The 25,483-nt window shown below is 40.7% G+C and overlaps 1 protein-coding gene across 26 annotated transcripts in view; it reads right to left on the bottom strand.

Moving 5' to 3' along the window:
* MAGI1 (membrane associated guanylate kinase, WW and PDZ domain containing 1) overlaps positions 1-25,483 on the bottom strand; it is a 525,907-nt gene that overhangs the window by 151,129 nt on the left and 349,295 nt on the right. The gene's annotated exons all lie outside the window — the stretch shown is intronic.

Genomic DNA, 25,483 nt, shown 5'->3' on the forward strand with positions numbered 1-25,483 from the left:
GCTACAACAGGTCTTCACATAATGCACTCAAAATGTGAAAGTTTGAGCCTAGCCATTTGTACCTGAAGTGAAAACACTAAACTGATTTCTTCTCTCTCTCCCTCCCTCCCTCTCTCTCTCTCTCTCTCTCTCTCTCTCTCCCTCCCTCCCTCCCTCCCTCCCTATCTATCTATCTATCTATCATCTCCAAAACAGGAGGACAAGAAACAATGGGTAGAAACTAATCAAGGAGAGAAGCAACTTAGAACTAAGGAGAAATTTCCTGACAGTTAGAACCATCAATCAGTGGAACAAATTACCTCCAAAAGTTGTGAATGCTCCAACACTGGAGGTTTTTAAGAAGATGTTGGATAACGATTTGTCTGAAGTGGTGTAGGGTTTCCTGCCTAGGCAGGGGTTTGGACTAGAAGACCTCCAAGGTCCCTTCCAATTCTGTTATTCTATTCTATTCTATTCCTATTTCTTTATTTTCTTGGCTACCCATGGTATTCTCAGGAGTATTCTCCAACACCAACATTCAAAGCATCTATACTCTTTCTATTCTGCTTCTTCAAATCCCGTGTGTGTGTGTGTGTGTGTGTGTGTGTGTGTGTGAGAGAGAGAGAGAGAGAGAGAGAGAGAGAGAGAGAGAGAGAGAGAGAGAGAGAGAGAGAGAGAGAGAGAGAGAGAGAGAGAGAGAAAGGGAATTTCTAGGGCAGTTGGTTCACTACAAAGAATAGTCTCTTTGTATGTCTTCTATCCTTTCTAAATTGGAATGGATCTCTTCCATTTGCTCCCAGCAAATGTTAACTCATGTACAAAGTGTGAGCTTAAAGCTAAGCAGTAAGTGGGCGTATCTTCCTGTGACCCTGTCCTATTCTTCTCAAACAAGGACATCTGAGATGGACCCCTCTTTCCATTCTGAACTTTTGAACTAAACAGTCATTTACTTGCCAATTTTAATATCTTCAGCAACTAAGGGAGCCTAGATTACTTAAAGGTCATCTTCTGCTGATGACATCAGCTGACAAATGCAGAGGTCTGCTTCTTCTGCCTCTGTCACCTAAATCACAGTGGACAGCCAGCGTTCTGCAGATCTGCTGAAGGCAACAAGGGAATGGAACAGACAGAAGCAACCTGTTCCATCTCCAGAAGGAGCAACCTCATTATTGACTAGGCAAAAAAAGTATAACCATATATGACATACAATTAGCAATTTCCCAGTCAATTGTGGTTAAAAAATATATATATCTGAGAAAAAAAAATTGCACCCAGTCTTTCAACCCACTCAGGGCTTTTCAACCCCCTTTTCTATTTCTGACGCACTGCCAAGGTACTTTACCTGGCTGAATGATGAGAATCAAGTGCAAAACTCAATCAGAACAGCAACTAAAATATCAGGTCCTTTAAGAAAGATGTGGTTTAACTAGAAAGCAGATGGAAAATAATACATATTGTTTTATCCTTGACCTCTAGATGGCAAATCCTATTCAGGCCATCTGCAAAGCTTCAATTGAGCTGATTCCTTAACAGAAGATACATTTAATAAAACCTGCCATACTGAGCAAGACAGTACTGAAAATTGCCCCCTGACATCCACAGGAAGGATGGGAAGAGGAGTGGGATGGGAAGAGGAGTGGAGGGAGAAAGTATGCGGTGTGTCCTCATGATGTAAACTTAGCCTCTTACATACTTGAGCTGAATATCATACTGTACGTACAAAAGGCTGGAACTTGTGACATCATAATATCTGTTTTGTTAATTTGTCATCCCTGTAGCTAGCTGCAGACTCCAATGCTTGAGATACTAACAGAATGAAAAGGAATAGTGTGTGTGTGTGTGTGTGTGTGTGTTTTCCAAGTTCTTTCCTTTCCCAGGATAGCCATATACGTACATATGAATGCCTGCCTTTGTGTCGTAAACATTTATTTCATTTAACTGCTTGCTAATGCAGCAAACAGGAAACCTTACTGGAGCAGGTTTACAACCACAGAAGCCATAGGAGCTCCAAATTCGTAGTCACTTCCTCCCTTTTCCTTACACACGTCTTTGCTGCAGGTGGGAAGGGGGTCTCTGTGTCTGCCCCCTCCTCTCCCCGCAGTGTGGTGTGCAAATGAAGGGAGGGACAGCTGCTATCTGGGGACAAAAGACTTTTGTTCCTTCTTGACTCCTGGCTGGGCTGAGAGTGGGAAAAAGAAAAAGAAAAAAAGAGAAAGAAAGAAGGGGCAACAGCTGTTGCTCTAAGGCTAGCAATGTGTATTTTGCCAGCTGAAGGAGGTCTGCACCATATCGCTAGTTATAGGCAGCTTCGTTCCTTCGCAAAGCCCCATAACTGAGCTTCGGTTCCCTGCAAGTGGAGAGCATCGATGGCAAAGATGGATTTTAAAGACCAATTACTATCACAGAATACAGCACTTGCACATCTCTGGAGAGATAGACAAGTGTTGGTGAGGAGTATGTACTAAAGCCTCACTTTAGGAATAAAAGCAATTAAGTTCTGGTTGCCTTTTTTTATTATTTTCTTGGAACTGAACCAGAACTTCCTTTCGGGAAAAGCCAGATCTCCTGCTGTCAGTCCTTTGAGATGAGCCAAGTCAGGAAACAGGCACCACAAGGTCTGTGGAGATTCTCCTTCATTCAGATCATGGTTGTCCCAAAGGTGTTTTTTCAGGAAGCAACTGGACTTTGTTTTTTTCTTTTGAAGACGTTTCGCTTCTCATCCAAGAAGCTTCTTCAGCTCTGACATGACAGTGAGGAATGGAATGGAATATACCGTATTTTTTGGAATATAAGACACACCAGAGTATAAAACGCACCAAGATTTTGAAGATGCACATTTTTTCAAAAAAAAAATGGCACTCTGTAGACCTCCCAAAAATGCCCCGTTTTTTGCCAAAAATAGGGCATGCATAGCCTTTAGGAGGCTATAAGCTCCTGGGGGTGGGGCAAAAACGAGCTGTTTTTTGCTCATTTTTTCCCTCCCCAGCCCCCAGGAGCACTCTGGAGGTTATGCATGGCAATTTTTGAAAAGGGGAAGGGGTTTCAGGTCGCCAAAAATGCTGTATGCAGTGTATAAGATGCACCCAGATTTTTACCCTCTTTTTTGAGGGAAAAAAGGTGTGTCTTATATTCTGAAAAATATGGTAAACCCTTCCGTCCTCCACTAACCTGTCAGAACTGAAGAAGCTTCTTAGATGAGAAGCAAAACATCTTCAAAAGAAAAAAAAACAAGAAAGTCCAATTGCCTCCTGAAAAAGCACCACAGGCACCCCAAAGGTTACAACTAATCCTCAACAGCCACTCATTACAGCGGCCTGAAAAAAGTGAGTTATATCATTGGTTCTTGTACTTACAACTGTCACGTAATGAAAATTTGGGCCAGATTTATGGATTTATGCTGGCAGCAGTGTCCCAAGATGTGATTTCTATTTGCACTCTTTCCAACTAGCTTCCAAAAGCAAAGACAATGGAGGAAGCCAAATTTGCTTAATGACCGTGTGCATCACTTAAAGACCACAGTGATTCACTTAATGACCATGTCAAAAAAGGTAATTAAAAATCAGGTATGATTCATTTAATAATGTCCTTGTGTAGGAAGGGAAGTTCTGGTTCCAGTTGAGATTGTATGTTGAGAACTATCTGTACATGAAAGTTACTTTATTGTTGCTGGATATAAAAGCAGAAGCTTGAAAGCCTGGTAGAGGTTTTTTTTTGTGAATCAAAACCCAATGAAGTATGGCAAGCAGCCCTGATCTAGTTTTTAACATTTTTAGGTGAGCCTCCAGACATATCTTGTCAGAGTTTGTTGCAGAAAAATAAAATCCAGATAACACACACAGATAACTGATTCAGCTAGCTTCATTAACATAATATACATAATAACGGATGAATAAATGTACAGTACCAATAGTAGATTCTTTCAACGTGGTAGAAGTTACAAGCAGAACACAAGCAGGAGAACAGTTAGTTTCATTTCAGAGTTCAGATCAGACAGATTCAGACCAGTTTCGTTTCCAGCACAGAACTTAATACAGACAAAGAGAAACTCCTCTATACAGGGCAGTTAAGCTAAGCCTAAACCAAGCTCAGGTGCCCAGCTGTCTCCAGAAAATAATGTTTCAGTTTCTAAACAGCCCTCATTGGCTGACATGTTACATTGCCTATTCATTGGCTGACCTTGTTACCATGTCTCTGCCAGTCATGAATATTCTGACATATCTAACTGTGGTGGCAAAAGTTAATAGTTAATGTGACAAAAGAGCAAAGTCAAAATTCAACAACATCCCTTTTGGTTCTAAGTTGCCTTCATATATTCCTGTGAACGTGGTGGTTCTCTGTGGAGGAAAGGTTCAGATTTTAATTCAAGGGTCTTTCAGTAGATGAATATGTCTCCTGTCCATGTTTATCATGGTTAAATACCATATTTTTCAGAGTATAAGACACACCAGAATATAAGACGCACCAAGATTTTGAAGATGTAAATTTAAAAAAAAAAGTTTTTGCACTCTGCAGACCTCCCAAACTCTCTGCACACCTCATTTTTTTGTGAAAAATGGGGCATGCAGAGAGTTTGAGAGGCCTGCAAAGTGCTCCTGGGGGCTCGGGGGGGGGGGGACAAAAATGACAAGAAACTGCCCCAAAAAAGGGCATGCATAGCCTTTAGGAGGTTTGTAGAGTGCTCCTGGGGACTGGGGGGGGGGGGACAAGCAAAAAAATGGCCTGTGTTTTGCTAATTTTTGTCCTCCCCAGCCCCCAGGAGCATTTTGCAGGCCCCCCCAAACCCTCTGCATGTTCGTTTTTGGGAAGGGTATGGGATTTCAGGAAGCCAAAAATGCTGTATTCAGTGTATAAGACGCACCCAGATTTTCACCCTCTTTTTTTGGGGAAAAGGGTATGTTTTATACTCCGAAAAATATGACATTTCCCTTTTTCTGAGTTTGCTCACTACCCGAAATGATAAATCAACAACAAACCCTCATTAATTTCCAGCCTAAGCAGAGGGTTGGACTAGAAGACCTCCAAGGTACCTTACAACTCTGTTATCCTGTTATAAGTGTGTCCTACAAAAGCATCCATGATTTGGAAACCATGCTTTATGGCTTAGCATGTTGTGTGTACTTTATTCATTGAACCATAGTTACATTCATCACACTTCAGCACAACATCAGAATGTAATGGCTTTAAAAAAATAGGTTCCATTTTGTAGAGATTTGAAATATTTCTAGCTTTGGGCTAGGAAAATTAGTAGAAGGTCTGCTAATATCTGAGAAACTAAATGAAAAATGACTGTTTGTGGGACTTAACTCTAGTGGATACTGAAATAAGTTGTTAGCTTCTTGTCACTACGATAGATATATCAGATTCATTATCCTTTTTCTCCCTCAGTCTAGCTGCAATAGGGTTGCTGCATAGTGTTCCCTTGAGAGCCCTAAAGAAATTTATTTCCCATGAGATGTGGGTTTCTACTTTCTAATCTTTGTATAATCGATGTGTTCAAAAGAAAACAATAATGATTTAATCTCTTCCTCTGGTCCTATTGCTTCCTGCTGCAAACCAGCATTTCTGATACTCTCATGGTAAGGAAGGAAGATTAAAGCAATCTCTGTTTGTTTCAGTACAAAATTAGAGGCAAATATGCCCTGTTTCTGTTAGCATTCATATTTTAGTATAGTGTATTTTAGTCTTTAGATTATTTTTAGTTGTGTTTGAAGCCAAGAGTGTTGATATATTTGCTACATATTATTAACTATGCTATAGTTACACTGATTAGTAATCTAATCAATGACATATATCTATTTTTTGTAAGTTTGCAGCCGTGGTGAGATTCAATTTTTTTTACTACCGGTTCTGTGGGTGTGACATGGCTTGATGGGCGTGGCTTGATGGGCGTGGCAGGGGAAGGATACTGTAAAATCTCCATCCCCTCCCCATTCCAGAGAAAGGTTACTGCAAAATCCATTTCCTCCTGATCAGCTGGGACTCAGGAGGCAGAGAATAGATGGGGGTTGGGCGAGTCAGAGGTGGCATTTATCTGTTCTCCGAACAACTCAAAATTTCCACTACCAGTTCTCCAGAACTGGTCAGAACCTGATGAATACCACCTCTCGTTTGCAGTTTGCATGTCCTTTATAACCATTGATTGACTAATTGGATTTTATAAATGTAGTATCTTTTTATCTTCCTTCATTGGTACTTATTAGTTGAAATAAAAGTGATTAAATATTACAATAGCTGCTACTCTTATTTGGTGAGTCTTACTTCTCAATAAATATCTCTAGAATTGCATTCTTCTAGCTATAGAAGTTACACACACAATTATGCTTTAGTTCATTTTTTTATCAGCCCATTTTTTCCCCTCAGTCATGAAATAATCACACACACACAGGCACACACGTACTGAAGACAGATGCAGAGTATATTTTTGCTGAACTGGTATTAGTAATGATATGAGATGTGACTTCAGTATGAAAATATGTTGAAACACCCTTGGCGTTCCCTGGATAATATTTATTAATATTTTGCCTTTAAAGTTATTAAAAGTTGGTTTTAATAAAATTTAGCAGCCAGGGGTATGGTAAATGAGTGCAAATGACAGACCCAAGAGGGCACTGAAAATCTGGTCCTCAAACTAACCATGATATTTTGGAAGTATAGGTAATCCTCAATTTAAGACTGGTTGCTTAGCAACTGTTTGAAGTTATGACATACCTCCCTGGAGGTACTTATGACCTAGATTCAAAGTTATGACCCCCTCCCACATGGTCACGTGGTAACTGGGCCACATTTATGGCTGTTTGCAGCATCTTTCTAGTTCTTGGGTATAAGAATTAGAGATAAAACTGTAGGGAAGAAAACAGATTTCTAGAAGGGTCATGCAGAAAAAAAAGGAGGGGAAGAAGTTCTGGATTTTAAGACATCCAGTGGAAGAAGAAACAATAGCAATAGCACTTAGACTTATACACCTCTTTATAGTACTTTACAGTCCTCTCTAAGTGGTTAACAGAGTCAACATATTGCCTTCGACAATCTGGGTCCTCATTTTACTGATCTTGGAAGGATGGAAAGCTGAGTCATCAACCTTGAGCTTGCCAGAGATCGAACTTCTGGCTGTAGGCAGTGTTAGTTAGCTAGCAATAATGCATTCTAACCACTGCACCAACATGGCTCAACAAGGTGCCATCTGCTCTCAAAATGGAGAATGGAGCCTGCAATCCTCCCTTTTGTTTCCTAGGAGTAAATCTCTGATATATGATGAAGAGATTGGAAGACATCATGATTTTCACTGGAAAACTGGGTGTTGCCCAATTAGAAAACTCACTTGTATATGTCCTCAATGGTACTGGAATGGTGTGTGTGTTTGTGTGTGTGTGTGTGTGTGTGTGTGTGTGTGTGTGTGTGTGTGTGTGTGTGTGTGTGTTGGAACGCAGGCTTGATTAGTCACTGAAATGCCCTATGTAAATACACAGAGATTTCCATTCTTTACTTACAGGTAGTCCTCAACTTATGACCAGTTGCTGAGTGACCATTCAAAGTTACCACAGAACCCCCCCCCCTCCAAAAGGTAACTTAACAAACTGATTCAAAATTCTCATGGGCATTTTTTCCTTCTTTCCCGTGGTCACTTGATTGTCATTTTGGGCATTCAGCTACCAGCCTTCATTTCACGGCTATTTGCAGCCTCTCACGATTTATATTTTTTGCTGGAAACTGGCCTTTACTTCCGGTTCCTGGCAAAATAGCCTATTGCAACAATGGGTTCGCTTGATGACCGTGGTGTTTGCTTAATGACTGTGAATTCACTTAATGACTGTCATAAAAATGTCACAAAAATGGGGCAGTCACATGAAGACTTGCTTAATGACTGGCATGCCTTACAAGTGTAATTCCAGGCTCAATTATGAGCAAATTATGGTTGTAAGTTAAGGAGTACCTGTATTTAACTGTGTCTAAGATCTCAAATCTTGGGTCTAGCACTGTGCCAAATTTAATTCTAAACCTTCTGACTTTTAACAAGGAAAAGCAATCATTTGGAACCCAATCTAATAAAGCAACAAGATTAAATTAATAAGTGATCCTATACTCTATACTCTTGCTATTTTTTATCTTCCCAGAAAGATCTGCTAAATGCCTTCAACTCCTCAACTCCATGGAGTTTTTCTGGTTCATTCATGAACATGCAAGGTTCCAAGCAAGTAATTGATACAATACATATATTACTACACAAGAAATTGTATATTATATTAGACTAGCAATCCCATATTAGCATCAAAGAAGGAACAGAGCAGAATATTCCACTTCCTAAAAAGTAGGAAAATGCCATGATAAAAGAGAGCTCCTTCTTGATCTCCATTTGTTGAAATTATAGGAATGTACAGGGATACATAGCCATATAAATCCAATGGAAACAAACACACACACAAACACACACACACACACACACACACACAAGCCTGTAAGAAAGTTACTTGGCCTCATTAGGTTGGGGAAAACAAATAGAAAAACATTTCCCCTTTTATTTCTTCCTGGAATATGATACCATCATCTTCTCAAGAACCTTGTACTTCTTGATGCTGAGACGTCTAACTATGTCTAACTATGATTTAAATATCCCTGTTGTATGCCAATTCCCATGTTGCACAGTTACAATATCCATCAACTTTTCTTTAGCCTTTTGTGGAATGGACTCACTTAACTGCTGTGGGGAGTAAGCTCTCCCTTGGGGCAGGTAAGCAATTCAGCAGATTTTTCCATCAGCAATATAGAATTGCTTTTAGAGTTGGGGAGGTCATATCAGTTTATTCACTTTTAAGGAAGCATTTCAAATGTAGGCTTTGATTTTTTCCCTTTCCCTACTATTATTTCGATCCCATTTTTGTAATCTGCACAGGATAATCAGACCAGATTCTAAGCGGTCACTTGGTGCAACGTGTCAGTAATCGAAGAGCAATGGCTGCCTAGTGTGTCAATGAAGAAGTATATACCACCCAGATTAGAAAATACCATTAAGAAGCGTATAAAACTCCGAGATGTCTACAAAAAGAGAGAAATGATGAAAGCAGCATTGCGTTATCATGATGCAAGCTCCGCCCCTTGGAATCTACATAATAATATTGGTCACACATACAAAAAGGGTAGAACTCGCAATGGGATGGCTCATTTTGATGAAAGACCTGGATTTTGTGGGTGTCTCTGAATTCCAACAATCGCTTTCGATTTCTAAAAAGAAATGTGAAAGTATCACTTTTGTGGGCTAAAGCCCTGTACTGAATTACAGGATCTGAAAGACAAACTGCTAGTAGATATGCGGTAGATATTTTAGTAAACAGCTAAATTTTTAATCAAGGAAGAATAAGCGACTTGCTGGATTGAACAAAAAGCCCACTTAACCCAGCTAACGTGATCTATATAAAAAAAACAAAGATAAACATAGACCGCTCCTCTACTATTCCTCCCCATAAAGGGTATTAAAGTTCAAAAATAATAAAATTAAAGTCAAGTCAAGTAAAAGTAAAGTAATTGAACCTTTTTTCAATTGGACAAGGCCATGAGGGCTGTGAGTGCCTCCACCTGCGTACTGGACCCGTGTCCCTCATGGCTGGTTACCAGCAGCAGTGAGGTGACACGAGGCTGGATCCAGGCGGTCGTGACCGCCTCTCTTCGGGAGGGGAACTTCCCCGCCGCACTGAAAGCGGCGGTGGTGAGACCCCTCCTAAAGAAGCCATCTTTGGATCCAGCTGTCCTTAATAACTATCGTCCAGTCTCCAACCTTCCCTTCCTTGGGAAGGTTGTTGAGAAGGTGGTGGCCTTTCAGCTCCAGCGGTCCTTGGAGGAAGCAAACTATCTCGACCCCTTCCAGTCAGGCTTCAGACCCGGTTACAGCACAGAAACCGCTTTGGTCGCATTGACTGATGATCTCTGGAGAGCCAGAGATGGAGGATTTCCCTCCATCCTGGTTCTCCTTGACCTCTCAGCGGCCTTCGATACCATCGACCATGGTATCCTTCTGCGACGACTGCGGGGGGTGGGAGTGGGAGGCACCGTGCTGCGGTGGTTCTCTTCCTACCTCTCAGACAGGTCGCAGTCGGTGTTAGTGGGGGGGCAGAGATCGTCCCCTAGGCCCCTAACATATGGGGTGCCTCAGGGTTCGGTCTTATCCCCCCTACTATTCAACATCTACATGAAACCGCTGGGAGAGATCATCCGCAGGCACGGGATCAGATACCATCAATATGCGGACGATACTCAACTGTATCTGTCCGCCCCGTGCCAACTCAATGAAGCGGCAGACGTGATGAACCGGGGCCTGGAGGCGGTTATGGACTGGATGAGGGCTAACAAGCTTGTGCTCAACCCAGAAAAGACCGAGTGGCTGTTGTGTTTCCCTCCCAAGGATTCCACCAATATTCCATCTCTCAGGCTGGGGGGTCAAACTCTATACCCCTCAGAGTGGGTTCGCAACTTGGGAGTCCTCCTAGATCCACAGCTATCGTTCGACCACCATTTGACGGCTGTGGCTAGGGGGGCATTCGCCCAGGTTCGCCTGGTGCGCCAGTTGCGACCCTACCTGAATCGGGAGGCACTCACAACAGTCACTCGGGCCCTCGTGACCTCTAGGCTGGAATACTGCAATGTGCTCTACATGGGGCTGCCCTTGAAGAGCATCCGGCGTCTTCAGCTGGTCCAGAACGCAGCCGCGCGAGCGATTGTGGGTGCACCGCGGTTCACCCACATTACACCTATCCTCCGCGAGCTGCGCTGGCTACCTGTCGATTTCCAGATGCGCTTCAAGGTGCTGTTAATCACCCATAAAGCCCTACATGGTAGTGGATCTGGATACTTGAGAGACCGCCTTCTGCCAATCACCTCCCTGCGACCAATAAGATCACACAGATTGGGCCTCCTCCGTATTCCATCGGCCAGCCAGTGTCGGCTGGCAACTACAAGGAGGAGGGCCTTCTCAGTAGTCGCCCCGACCCTTTGGAACGAACTCCCCGTGGAGATTCGTGCCCTCACCACCGTCCAGGCCTTCCGCACAGCCTTGAAGAACTGGCTAGCCCGTCAGGCCTGGGGATGAAGATAGTTGCCCCTCCCGAATGATGAATGCATGTTGGTTACTGTTTTTATTATATGTGTCTTTGTTATTGTCTGTATTTCCCCTTCCCTGATTTTATGTGAGCCGCCCTGAGTCCCCTCAGGGAAAAGGGCGGCCTACAAATATCAATAAAATCACAAAAAAAAAATAAAGTTAAATAAAAAAAATAAAATAAAAGCAAAGCAAAGCAAAGCAAGCTGGTCATGATTCTGGAGGCCATAAATGGCCACCAAGTCTCATAGCTGTTGAAAGTTTGATATTCAGCAAATTTGTCCATCAATAAAAATATCTCATGGTAGCAAATTTGCTTCTTAATTTATTAAATGGGCAGAGACCAATTGTAAAACAATTAAAAACAAGTACAAAAATAAATATATACAGCAGCCAAAACAATATATTGTATTTTTCGGAGTATAAGACACACCGGAGTATAAGACGCAACAAGGTTTTGAAGAGGCAAATTAAAAAAAAAAAGTTTTTGCACTCTGCAAACCTCCCCAAAACTGCCTGTTTTTCGCGAAAAGAGGCCCATTTTTTCCCAATAAAGGGCATGAATAGCCCTTAGGAGGCTTGTAAAGTGCTCCGGGGGGGGGGAGGAAACCGAGCAAAAAATGGCCCATTTTTCGTGAAAATGAATCCATTTTTTGCAAAAAAAAAAAAAAAAACAATTTAAAAAAGGGCATGGATAGCCTTTACGAAACTTATAGAGTACTCCTGGGGGGGGGGCAAAATTAAGCAAAAAAAGGTTCAATTTTGCTCATTTCTGCCCTCCCCAGCCCCCAGGAGCTCTCTGAAAGCCTCCTACAAGCTATGCATGGCCATTTTTGTGAAGGGGTGGGGTTTTGGGATGCAAAAATGCTGTATTCAGCATATAAGATGCACCCAGATTTTCACCCTCTTTTTTGAGGGAAAAAAGATGTATCTTATACTCTGAAAAATACGGAGATAATTGTCACTATAGCCAAGAAATAGCACTTAACACATTCAGGACCTAAGGCCTGGGCACATAGCCATATTTTTAAGGCTATGGGTCAGGGACATATTGAAGGAAGAATGTTTCAAAGGAGGAGCTCCTATAGAGAAGACACTTCACCTAGTCCTTACCAGCTTGCTTGGTGGGACCAAAGCATACCCAAACTGCTGGACAGAATTAGGTGGTAGAAACTATTTTGGAAAAAAACTAAAGTAACTCATAATCAAATTCCAGTTGATTTAATTTTCAATCCTTATTTATAACGCTATCTACATTTAATGTTCCTTGTTGAGCAACGAAAACCACAAACATTTCTATGCATTTTTTTTTCCTCCCAAAGTACAGAAGCCGTGAGATGCTATAAAATTAATGGACTCCAACTGGGATAACCTCATAGCATTCTTACAAATATATGGCTTCTGTGACATGCCAATTTTCAACAAGTAAGACATCTGTTCACTTATCTTTAGCTTAGATCAGGGGTGTCAAACAAGGCCCGTGGGCCAAATCCAGCCCATGCCGTGCTTAGATCTGGCCTGTGGGGCCACCCTGGAAACAGTGAAGGACCGATCCAGGGTGCCTCTGCCAGTGGAAACTGAGGCATTTGCGGCCAAAAAGGCTATTTTTGCTGGCAGAATGTTCGGGCCGCCACAGGCACCCCTGAAATGAGTGATGTCAAGCTGGCCAAGCCTACCCTAGCCACACCCACCAAGGTGAAACACAATCCTGATGTAGCCCTTAATGAAATCAAGTTTGACACCCCTGGCTTAGATGACTATTGTTTGCAGGAAACCATGATATGTCTTTGTTCAGAATGTTTACTCTCAGATGTCCACGACTCTGAAAGTTATTTTATTTATTCAATAAACATTTACCTCTTAACACGCATCAGAAACAACTGAGTTCTCAGTAGTGTTCTGCAGCTAAAATGCTACCTCTACGTCCCTACAGAAATGTTATTTCTGCATTTGGACACTTGTCATATAAGGTATAAGCTGGGTTTGTACACCACATTATGCCACAAATGTGTTTAACTATGGTTTACTGAGTAACCAAAACTGGCTTTGATCACACCACACCACACACGTCAATACGTTTTCTTTGAAAACTGCTGCTTTGTCAGTATAGCCAGATGATTTCATAGCTGTTGGACATATGGTATGGGGGAAATGGATTTCCTTTTCTCTCCTTCTGTTAGAAAAATCAAGTGACAGGCAGAACTTCCAGTTTCTCTACTATTGTTATTATGTAAACAAGCAGGGAATGAAAGCAATCAATCAATCAATCCAGAATGGACGGACACCATGGCATCCTCAGAACTCCACCACCAATACCACCAAGTATTGAGACTCCACCAGAGGTGGTGTTCAGCCAGTTCTCACAGGTTCTGGAGAACCAGTAGTGGAAATTTTAAGTAGTTCGGAGAACTGGCAAATAGGCTGGTCCCGTCCTCACTGCCTCCCAGCTGATCTTCTTTTATTGCCCTGAAGAGAAGAACGGAGCTGGAAAGCAAGTTAGTGGTGTGAGGAGGGAATGGGGATTTTGCAGTATCCTCTGAAGCCTCTGGAGGGCCTCCAGGGGGCGGGGAGAGGCAGTTTTCGCTCTCACCTTTCCTAGAAAGCCCCTGGAGCTGGGGAGGGTGAAAAATGGGTCCACCACGGCATTATGCGGCAAAAGTGAGGCAAGGGAGGGGGCATGCACAGTGTGTGTGTGTCACATGCATGCACATGGAGTCACGCACACATGCACAGGGGGTTGCATGCATAGAATTATGGCTATGGGCATGCCCGTGCATGTCCTCCCTGCACTTCCCAGCTTTTGGCACGCGATGGCAAAAAGGTTAGCCATCACTGCCCAATATAGTGTGTGAGCATGAACCGAAGTGACTAGCAGTCTTAGCCAAAAAACTACTGTGTATTAACATTGTGGTCTCCTAGCTAAGGTACCATTGCTAAATAAATAAATAATAATCATTTCCCCAGAATTGAAAAGAACCCATAAAATAAAAAGGATACCCCAGACTTGTATCCTGGAACAGCTCGGAAGACTGAAAGGCTGAGTTGAAGCCACAGACTCCTCAAATTTTGTCTATCTCTGTCTAGACCATGAGGCAGACTGGATCACTAACAAGAGAGATACTACAGCTGCCTAATGGTGACTAAATATACAACGATTGAATCAATCCTTTGGATGGTAAATCCATACACAAAAAAGTTGCAAGGACTAAATATGTAGAATTAAATCAGAATTGCAATATTTTGTCTTATCTGAAAGGTGCCTCAAAGAAAATAAGTTTACTTTTCTATACTCAGTGAAAAAGAGCCATTTATTTCTATGAATAGCATTATTGTTTGTTAAGTAGGTTAGAACACAAGTGAAAGTGAAAAAAATAATTGGTCAGTAGGTTTTCTTGGCATTGCATGGAAAACAAAATGAATCAGAAACCAGATCATCAGCCCAAGTCTTATATCTGCACTGCATATCGGACATTAACACAATTGAGTGGGTCCAGAGATATTTCAGAAAAGGAATCCTCCACTATTCTGCTCGCAACAGAATCCCTTATGCCACCAGACTTGAAATTTTGGGCTTGGGGAACCTAGAACTATGCCACCTGTGGTCTGACCTAAGTGTAGTACACAAAATTACCTGCTACAAGGTCCTTCCTGTCAATGATTATTTCAGCTTCAACCCCAATAATACATGGGCACACAATAGATATAAACTCAAGGTAAACTGCTCCAAACTCGATTGCAGGAAACACGACTTCAGTAACAGAGTGGTCAATGCCTGGAATGCACTACCTGACTCTGTTATTACATGCTCAAACCCTCATAACTTTAACCTTAAACTGTCTACTGTTGACCTCACCCCACTCCTAAGAGGTCAGTAGGGGCATGCATAAGCACACTAGTGTGCCTAATATCCGTGTCCTACTGTCCCCATTTCCTGTGTTCTTATTCATGTTTATTCACAATTCCTGTTATCTTGGATATGAGTGACTAACTAACTAACTAAATAAATAAATAAATAAATAAACAAACAAACAAACAAACAAATAAATAAAATATTTGAACAACTAAGCACTAATTTCCTATACAAAAATAGAAGTTTGGAGTTGTGATATTCGCTTTTAAGACAGGTTTCAAAATGACACTTGGTATTTAGGTTGTTCTGGTAGTAACAATGGGAGAAAACAAGCATTTGTAGTAGGTTTGCATCAACATTACAGTGTTCAGCTCAAAGCCTAGATTTTTCCAAGCATTTCCTTAAGTGAAATGTCATTTAATCCCATTGCATTTAATCCCAGTGGACTCATCATATTTAACACCAATGTTTATTTTGAAATGGGAACTTGGAGAAAGATTTGGGGCTGAAATGCAAGAAGCCTTCAGAAAGATGGACAGTGTCCACTTTTCACCATCCCCAAATCATTCAAACAAAGGTGGGTCCAAAGCACCTTCCAATCGTTCAGAAATACATTTCTTAGAACGCATTTTATCTAGAAAAAAAAAAGTCTGAGACAAGCAGGTATCTTTTTTTGCAATTTGGGAATTTCATTAAAATCTAGCCTTAATGTATTTTAACCATAGAAATTTCATTTTTATTTCCTTACCCATCATGACCGACATTTTAAAGGAACAACTTTTATATCCGGCTTCTGGAAGTCAAGATTAAAATGCAAGATCCCACTTCCCTCTTGCTTTGGGTCTATTTGTAACAGATGCCTCAAGACGTATGAGGCCTCCTGCATGATGCGCACATGGACAACTCTACAGTTTGTTCAGTACATTTCCCTGTTAAGATTCTACTCACCGAGATTAGATTAAAAGATTAAAAATAAAGAGAAGCTGTCGTCACTTGTTAAGAAATGCATAACCCCCCTTCAACATTGTCAAAGTGACATCAGTCTCCTGTGGATGTTCTCATGCTGAGGATCAATGTCTGAAGGAGAGAAGCTTCATGCATATATGTGCATATGCATGACAGCTTCCATGGGAGCCAGCATGAATATTTGCAAGAGAGAGAGAAAAAAATCCTTTCAGCAATGTTGATCAGGAGAAAGAGGATTATCAAGAAATTTGCATGATGAGCATTCCAGATTGGAAGTTAGAGGGAATGCTAAAATTAAGAACTGACTACTCCTTAGCAAATCTTCCCTGATGAACAACATATATCCATATCTGTCTGTCCATCTCTCTACCTACCTACCAGAGGTGTTATTCAGCCAGTTTAGACCAGTTCAGGTGAACTGGTAGCTCCGACCATCAGTTAGCCCCACCCGCCCACCCCTGCCCTATATCCTGTCCTATTTGCTGCTTTCTAGCTCATCTCAATCATGTGGCACAGCTATTCCCCTCCTTCCCTCGCTGTTTTACTTACCGTTGCTGACTTGGAAGGTAAGCAGCTGAGCTTCTAAATTTTCAATGCTGCGCACAAAGCATGCACTCACCAAACCGATTGTTAAACCGGCAGCACTCCACCACTCCTACCTACCTACAAGTTCATTGTGGAAAGTGTGGAAAATGGCTGTATGAAGTTACACCCGGGATAGAATTCTCTTTAGCTATAGTAACTTCAGTTTCTCTGTAAATAAGAACGCTTCTTACTTACAAGTAGTAGATTAAGATACCCTTGAAAGTGCCAGAATGTGAGTAATAACAAATAGCTATATTTGTTGGTGCTATTGCAGATCAAATTCCTTCAAAGCTAAGCCCTAACTTCCTGGTTATAGCATGGGAATAGTTGAAACTGTCTACATGCTTGTAGTAGTTGCAGTACCTTTCCCTGCATATCCTTGTATCTCAACTGTCTACATATGCTTGACCATATGCTCAAGTTTTTGTCCAAGGAAAAGTTGCCAGACTTATTCTTTGTGTGCTTTGACCAGACTCTTTTGTTGTGTGTGCTTCTGAGTCAGTGTTGATTGCTGGCAACGGCCTGAATAAATACCTGTGGTTTTCTTGGCAAGAGTTTTAAAAGCGGTTTGCTCTCACCTGAATCCTACAGCTGAGAGGGACTGGCCTAAGGTAATCCAGCTGGCTTTGTGCCTACATCAGGACTAGAATTTACAGTGTCCCAGGTTCTAGCCAACCTGAGTTTTAATAAAGGTAGTGGAGACTTCACAAAATGTGAAAGATGGAATAGCAATAGCACTTAAGAGTTATATACCGTTTCGCAGTGCTTTACAGCCCTCTCTAATCGGTTTAGAGTCAGCACATTGTCCTCAACAATCCAGGTCCTCATTTTACCGACCTCAGAAGGATGGAAGACTGAGTCAACCTTGAGCCACTCAGAATTGAACTCCTGGAGTGAGCAGTGAGTTAGCATTCTAATCATAGAGAGCAGTACACCTGAATGTCAGCACTTAGGTGACTAAGCAGGGAGAAGAGTTATAAGTTTTTCTTCATCAAAAGAAAAGCGCAACACAGAGAGATCTGAAAAAGGACAAAGCACAAGGTAAGCATCACGTCCCACCATTATTTACCATTTATCATTCTGAATCCCCTACAGATCTCAAGTATAGCAGAATCACAAACCTAAGTAAAAAGATCGGTTATAAAAACATGCCAAATCCAGTTTAACTGGCTGTCATTATGCTTTAAGCTTAATATAGGGGGCCCAATTCATACTGATCAGTGTGAAGACCTGTGAAGTTCATTCTGAACAGCACACAAGGTCAGAAATAATGGGCAAGCTAATTTCCAGGGAGACTTGTCTATTATTATTCACCTTCACCTTAAAAAACCTCTGCCAAGAAATTCCAGGCTTCCTAAGAAACCCGTTTGAAAGCCCCTGCAAAGGCAGAAGGACATATCCCTCCTCTCCAGCCTTTCTACCCACAAGCGGCAATCAAAATTAATTCATTTGAAGAGTCTTATAAAAAGGATCAGATATTGAAGACTCTCCTTTCTCTTTCCAGCTCAGTAAAAATCCACAAAGCTTAGTTGCGCATTCTTCAATTCAAGAACAGCGGCATTGAATAGATCAGGCCTTCAAGACTTTGGTTCATTTTGTTTCTGATTATAGGCATCGCAACTGTAAACATTAGAAAAACAACAATAATAATAATAACAGAACAATGTGCCAAATTTCAGAAGTACTTAAGATCCTCTATAACATCTTCGTAGGCCAGTGATGGAGAACCTTTTTGGCATCAAGTGCCCAAACCGGAACGCATGTGCATGTTCATGGCATGTGCGTGCTGGAGCACTGGAAACCCAAAAACCAGCTGGCTGGTGTGCATGAGCACACTAACCAGCTGATCTTTGAGTTTCCAGCACGCGCTCACCAGCTGGCCTTCAATACCAGAAACCCAAAGACTAGCTGGCTGGTGTGCCATGCCTGTTTTTTGGCTGTTTTTCAGGCTATTTCTTGGCCATTTTCAGGCTGTTTTTGGGAGCCAAAATTCCCCCCAAACACCTGAAAATGGTCCAAGATTGGCCTGGAAAATGGCCCCAAAACAGCCTGGAATACAGCCTGGTTTTGGGCCATTTTTGGAGCAGTTTTCAGGCGCTCCGGCACTGGCGAAGACCAGCTATGCACTGGAAACCAGAAGAGCAGCTGGTGACAGCATGTATGCCCCCAGAGAGGGCTCTGCGTGCCACCTCTGGCATGCATGCCATAGGTTCACCATCACAGTCCTAGGCTTTGCTGGCAATATGAACCAAAGCCTTCTACATGGCAGTGAAAAGCAAAATAAAAGGTAAATTGGTGCCCTTAGGGAAAGTGGTTAAAATTATGCATTTGATTCACATTAGCCGGGTTCTCTAGCATTACATTAATGATTACTTACTTACTGAACTTCAATAGAATAGTAAAAGGACAGAGGGAAAGATATTACCCTTATTTCCCAGGAGATGGACAAGCCTTTCCGCCTGTGTCTTTCTTCTTCATAACTCATGCTGGTACAACTTTTTTAAGGTTCTAAGATAGGGGTGTCCAAGCTTGGCAATTTTAAGACTTATGGACTTCAACTTCTAGAATCCCCAGTCACCATGGCTGGATGGAGAATTCTTGGAGTTGAAGTCCACAAGTCTTAAAGTTGCCCGGGTTTATGGTGGACGGACACTAAATAAGGGGTGTCAAACTAGCGGCCTGTGGGCCAAATGCGTCACACAAGGCCACACCCACCCCAGCTCCGTAAAGGGAAAAAAAGTCACGAAAGTCACATGACGGCAACGTGATGCGGCGAGTTTGATACCTGCGCACTAGGTGAACTGGCATTATTAACAGAGCAGAAAATTACACTGGTATAATAATAGAAAATATGTGCATCCTGGATTGATAAGTATACAGGTAATCCTCGACCTATGACTAGTTGCTTAGTGACTGTTCAAAGTTACAACAGACCACCACCACCACCCCAAGAAAAAAAACTACTTACAAGCTGGTTCCAAAGTTCTGCCAAGCAGGATTCTCCCCATCTTCATGTGATTGCATTGGGCACTTGGCAACTGACTTGCATTTATAGCCATTTGCTTACTTTTGTAATCATATATGAAAATATCTGATAAATAATTTGCAGTTATTAAGAGGAAATTATGAATCAAAGGAGCTAAAGAATAGATAAGTGCAAGAAAGGTATTAAAAGCTTTATGAACCCTGGCAAAAAAACCAAAAATGAAAAGAAACTAGAAAATACCTGGGAATACATTCCTCAGCAGGTGTAGCATAATGTTCCCATCTAAGATTTATTATGGTTTTAATTAAAATACTAGAGACCACTTCAAATGTCATATGGGCTGAGACCTGAAAACTTAAAATTTAACATCTCATTTATGTAAGTGAAAAATAGTTTGGATGAGGAATCACTAATACTTCTTTATAGCACATTCCTTGCTGAATTGTTATATTAAAGGTCAATGACACCAAAGACGTGAATGTACAATGAAATGCTGATGCAGTTCAACTACTGAAGTGAAGTATCTCCATTATTCAATGAAAGGTCAGAAAAAAACTTCAAAGCAGCAATGAGAGCCACAAAGTTTGGGTTGAATATGAGAGTATATAGAAGACAACACAAGATAGCCAGCTCAGGATGTAGGACTCCTCCGCTGTTATATAACAAAAAAATTACCAATAACAGCTCAGTCTTCCCACAAACTTCCTTGAAAAATATAGTATCTATATACTATGTATAAATAGGGCATTTAAGTTATTGCTCCCCCAAAAAACTTGAATATAAAATGATAATGAGCTATGTCATTAAAAACTATTTTAAGTTTTTAAGATCAGAAAAATTCTAATTGATAAAAATCAAAGATTCCTTTAGTACAGATTCTCCAAACCTGCTAACTTTAAGACTTGTGGGTTCAACTCCCAGAATTCCCCAGCCAGCATTCTGCTCTAGACCTGGAATGGGACAGTGTGCCGTGGCTGACTCACCACAGTCGACTCACCATGCTGTTCCCACCACATTTGACTCACCACAGTGGGATAATTCAAAGTGGTATAACTCAAAAGAGGTCCATTATCCTATTTATCAGAGGAGCCAACGAGAGGTCCCTAGGAATCTCACAATCAGACATGACTCAATGCAGTAGTACTCTTATGTTCTTTCTCATGAACTATTGATATTAAAACTTATAAGGAAAAACATGGTAGGAAAAGGAAAAACAAGAATGCTTTCACTAGATATTAAATGTATCTTTTTATAGGACCTACATAAGTACTACGTGTGAGGCATTTGCAAGAGAGGGAACTAACTAGAAGCCTTTTGGGAATTTCTTTACTGACTTCATATTTTATATTTTTATATTTCATATTAACTATAGTCTACATTACACAAATTAATGTATTTTATAGGTTTTTCATACTTTATGCTGCTTTTGTTCGTGTATGGTAGCTGCATGGAGCTATATGAGGTAGCTGCAACAATACCTTCTTAATTACCCAGCATATTTTTAGTTTCTGAAATTAAAAAGTCTATTTATAAAATGTCTAAAAATAATAACTTTTAAATAATGAAATGGCACAATGAGTTCTACAAAAATACCTGTCAAATTCACTCAAGCAGCAAGAAATGTTAAGACTTCCAAAGGAACCAAAGCTCTAATAAGTTAATTTATTGTAGGAAAGATAATGAAACTATTCCTGCAATTGTTGTATATTACCTGCAAGCCCTATTTATACAGATATTCTTGTGACTCTTTCTCCTGAATGCAAAATGTTACAGGCTAAAAGTCACTCCTGTATGAAAGGGATATTTTGTCCTTGTGTTTTGCTTTGGTAGAAGTCTGACCTGTTATCAGTTGTTTGTTTACTATTATTATTCTACAAGAAGAACTCTCACAACATCTTTTGTACAATACAGGCGTTTTTTAATAAGATATTAAAAGTTATTTCTTCAGAGAGAGAAGATATGACAGTGGAAACAGCATTTTTATGTGAGACAAAATGCCACTCTCTGAACTTTATAAAAGTAATAATAGAATGGAGAATTGCTTCTACAAAATTGTAAAAACATTGGAGTATATGCTCACTTGCATGTAAATAATTTAGGACTACTTACTCCCTTATCAAGCAATAATTTAGGTACAAAACCCGCCTATTAATTTAGTAAGTAAGGTAAGATAATGTAAATTAAGAGAGTTTATAACATATGCAAATACCAAAATATAACAGCTCTTTCCAATAAAATATACAGGAATATATAAAATGTCTCTTTTACACAAATGTCTCTGCCCCCCACAAAAATATGATGTAAATATATTAATGTTATTTTCAGAAGAAAAATGCTGTTGTTATCTGTTATCAAACCTCAGAGTAATGGCAAATATATTCTTTGGGCTTTACTATTTTAATAAAAAGAGCTGTTTCATCTTTATCATTTCAACTCCAAAACAGACCCAAATCTCAAAAAGAAATTAGCTTTTGCAAAATTAACACAAAAAACAGGTTATGTACAACCATAGGTCACTTGTGCTCCAGAGAATCTGCTAAATTCCCAATTCTTACCAGATTTAATAAGCATGAACCCCAGCTAGTTGCTTGTTAGTAATTGCAACCTTGCGATAGATGAATTAAACAGTTAAAAATAGGAGACAAAGAGTAACTTGCAATTATATGTTCTTAAATCCATCTGACAATATAAATAAATCTAGGCTACACTAGGAATAGGTAGATCTAGTCTTCAATCCCAGTACTTCAAATGTTCAGATCTTTTTGTTTTTTAGGATATTCACAAACAAGCCAGCAGCTGTTATTTAAAATATTTTTAACCCAAAAATTCAGTTTCAATATTACAGCTGAGAGACTTGTTTGTAACCCACAGTGTTGCTATTTTGTGGGGGGGGGTCTGGGGGGACGCTATCTGGAGCATTTTGAGCCCCTGAACAAAAAAAAAAAGAATATAAATCAAATCAATCAATCAATCTAGGTTGGATTCTTACTTGAAATAACTTGACATTTATAATTGTGGTTTATTATCAAATCAAACCTTTATTAATGTTAAAGACATTAACAGAGAACATAAGGAGGGTGGGGCTGCAAGAAATTAAAGTGAATAAAAAAGACAACAACATAAAGTTACATAGATATAAAAAGGTAAAAATATTACAACAAAAACCTGAAAGGAATCTCTAAAAGGTTTAAAAGGAGGGTAGGAGCAGCAGCTAGACATAGGGGTATATGGCAAAGTTAATTATCATAAATCCGAGCACTCTAGGCGCTCATTAAAACTGGCTTCTGGCACAGGTCATTTTCTGACAAATGTTAAGTTCAGCTGCATAGAACTTGGCAATATTGTTTATTGTGGCAGGGTCAGTATCTGAGACCAGCCAGGAAATGAAGAAGTGCCCTGTCCATTCTGCATATTTAGGCCATAATGGTGAGATGAGGTGAGCATGAATGTCTCTGTAGTACAGGCACTGGAGAAGTACAGGTTCTGTAGTTGCTATGTGTCCAGAGTCATAGTTATGTAATTGCTATGTGTCCAGAGTCATAGTGACATTGTTTTTCTGGATAAGGGATCTTCTTGTATCAGCCTTCAAAGACAGCTAAGAGGAGGGTATGATACTGTGCTAGAGTAAAGGCCGTCCAGTGATTAGGTACGTCAAGATTAGGGGTCAAAGACGACCTGATGGGTTCACTAGCAAGAAAGGTTGGGGAACTGGCTAGGTCCAATAGATGTTCTCTGTGCCTGTTAAACATTGTTGAATGAGTGCTTTGGTCTGATCATATCCCATGCTGAATAGAAGACCAGGAGAGAAACTTAAGGATGAGTTTTTAGTTGACACTGTCATCTTCCACATGAAAATAATTCCTTGTAGTTAATGAGAAAAGACCATGGGGGAGAAAGGATAGACTGAGATAGTGGTTTTGAGTATGGTAATCCACATTCTGGCTTCTACTTTCTTGAGGCCTGTCTATAGTCTCAAGATGGCATTAGCAATAGCACTTAGATTTATATATCGCTTCACGATGCTTTACCGCCCTCTCTAAGCAGTTTACAGAGTCAGCCTATTGCCCCCAACAATCTGGGTCCTCATTTTACCCACCTTGGAAGGATGGAAGGCTGAGTCAATCTTGAGCCTGGTGAGATTTGATCTGCCAAATTGCTGGCAGCTGGTGATCAGCAGAAGCAGCCTGCAGTACTGCACTCTAACCACTGCGCCACCGCGGCTCATACTATTATTAGAGATATTACCCAATTGTGCTCCAGCTCCTACTACTGCTCTTCACCCTTTGTGAGTCCTACTGCTAAAGAACAGTTCCCTTATTTTCCTTAGCCTGCTTCGGGCTTAATTTTAATGAATAAACACAAACCACTTTCTCTCTTACACCAAACCACCCTTCATCTACCCTCTCCCTCTGCAGCCCTCTCTGCTCAGTTTTTATAGCCACCAGTTGCTGTGCTGGCTAGGGAGAGGTCTTAAAGGGCCAGGGCACCAATAACCTAAGAGCCAGCTATTTTGCAGGCAGCCTGCCTTCTCACATAGATGAGCTGCAGCTTCCAAATGGTCAGAGGCCCCATATACATCATGATGCAATGCAGGTAGTCCTTGACTTACAACCATTCATTTGAAAGGTACAATGGAACTGTAAAAAAGTGGCTTACAACCAGTCCTCACACTTATGTACTATTTCCATGGTCACATGATCAAATTGGGTACTTGGCAACCTGACATGTATTTATAGAATTGCAGCATGCTAGGGCATTGTGACCTTCCTGTGGGCTTCCAACAAGCAAAGTCAATAGGGGAAGCTAGATTCACTTAATGACAGCATGATTCACTTAACAACTGCAGTGATTTGCTTAACAGCCGTGGCAGAAAAGGTCATAAAATTGGGCACAACTCATATAACAGCTGCCTTGCTTATCAATGGAAATTCTGCTCCCATTTGTAGGTTTAAGTCAAGTACTACAGTGACATCTTGCTATTCATTGTTAATTGGTTCTGGGAAGTGTGACAAATATGAAAAATGAGTAGCAAACAATTTTTTCCCCATAAGGAATAATGTAAATAAATGTAATGCAAGCCCAAACCAAATACAATGCATATTTTAAGATGGGATTGTATATCATTACTTTATATGAGAAATAAACCCAAAAATGAATAAATACTTAGATTAAATCAAATAAAAATGTATCATTTTATCTATACTGATGATGAGAAAAAAATGTACAAAAACATACAAAATGACCACAAAAGCTAAGATAAGACTGCAATGGGTTGTGCACAGGGCAAAAGCTACCATGTGACTAACACGTGATCCTTTTTTTTTTTGGCTGGAAAGGGTAGCGAGTCATGAGGCAACCGGCACTGAAAAGTTCTAGTTTGCGCATCAAGTATCAAATGAAAGACCAATAATTTTCTCATCAAAATATGTCAAGTACCAAATTCAACGAGATATTTCGGTTGAGTACCAAGATATGACTGTACTTGTAATCCAACTGGGAGGTGGTAATTAAGGCACAAGTAGGGCCTCATGGTCTAGAAATAGGTGGCACTGGGGACATAAGATGACCTATGTAAAAGTCCAGCAAGAATAGCAAGAATAACTGCGAAAGGAAACCCCCCCCCATGTTGTGCATCAGCTTTGTCTAAGGAGACAGAAATTGCATTTAGGCTTATATACTACCCCACAGCCCTTTACAAAACTCTTTTGGTGCTTTGCAATATAAACATTATTTGCATATTGCCCCAAACAATCTGGGTCTTCATTTTACTGACCTCGGAATGATGAAAAGCTAAGTCAACCTTGAGACCCGTCAAAATCGAACTCCAGGCTCTGGGCAAAATTTATCTGCAATACTGCAATCTAACCACTGCACCACCATCAAGGGCTCTTCATTCAGTGCTTCATTCAGGCTCTGAATGGGATGCTTCCCCATTCAGAGATAAAGATTGGAAAATCAATGAATCTCTGGCTGCCTCGAACCTGACAGCCATCCAGTCTTACTAGGGTTGAGATGAACTATTCTTCCCCATCCA

This window comes from Thamnophis sirtalis, unplaced genomic scaffold, assembly GCF_051295495.1.
Source record: "Thamnophis sirtalis isolate CommonGarterSnake01/CBP01778 unplaced genomic scaffold, rThaSir2_p1.2 scaffold_3, whole genome shotgun sequence".
Taxonomy (NCBI): Eukaryota; Metazoa; Chordata; class Lepidosauria; order Squamata; family Natricidae; genus Thamnophis; species Thamnophis sirtalis.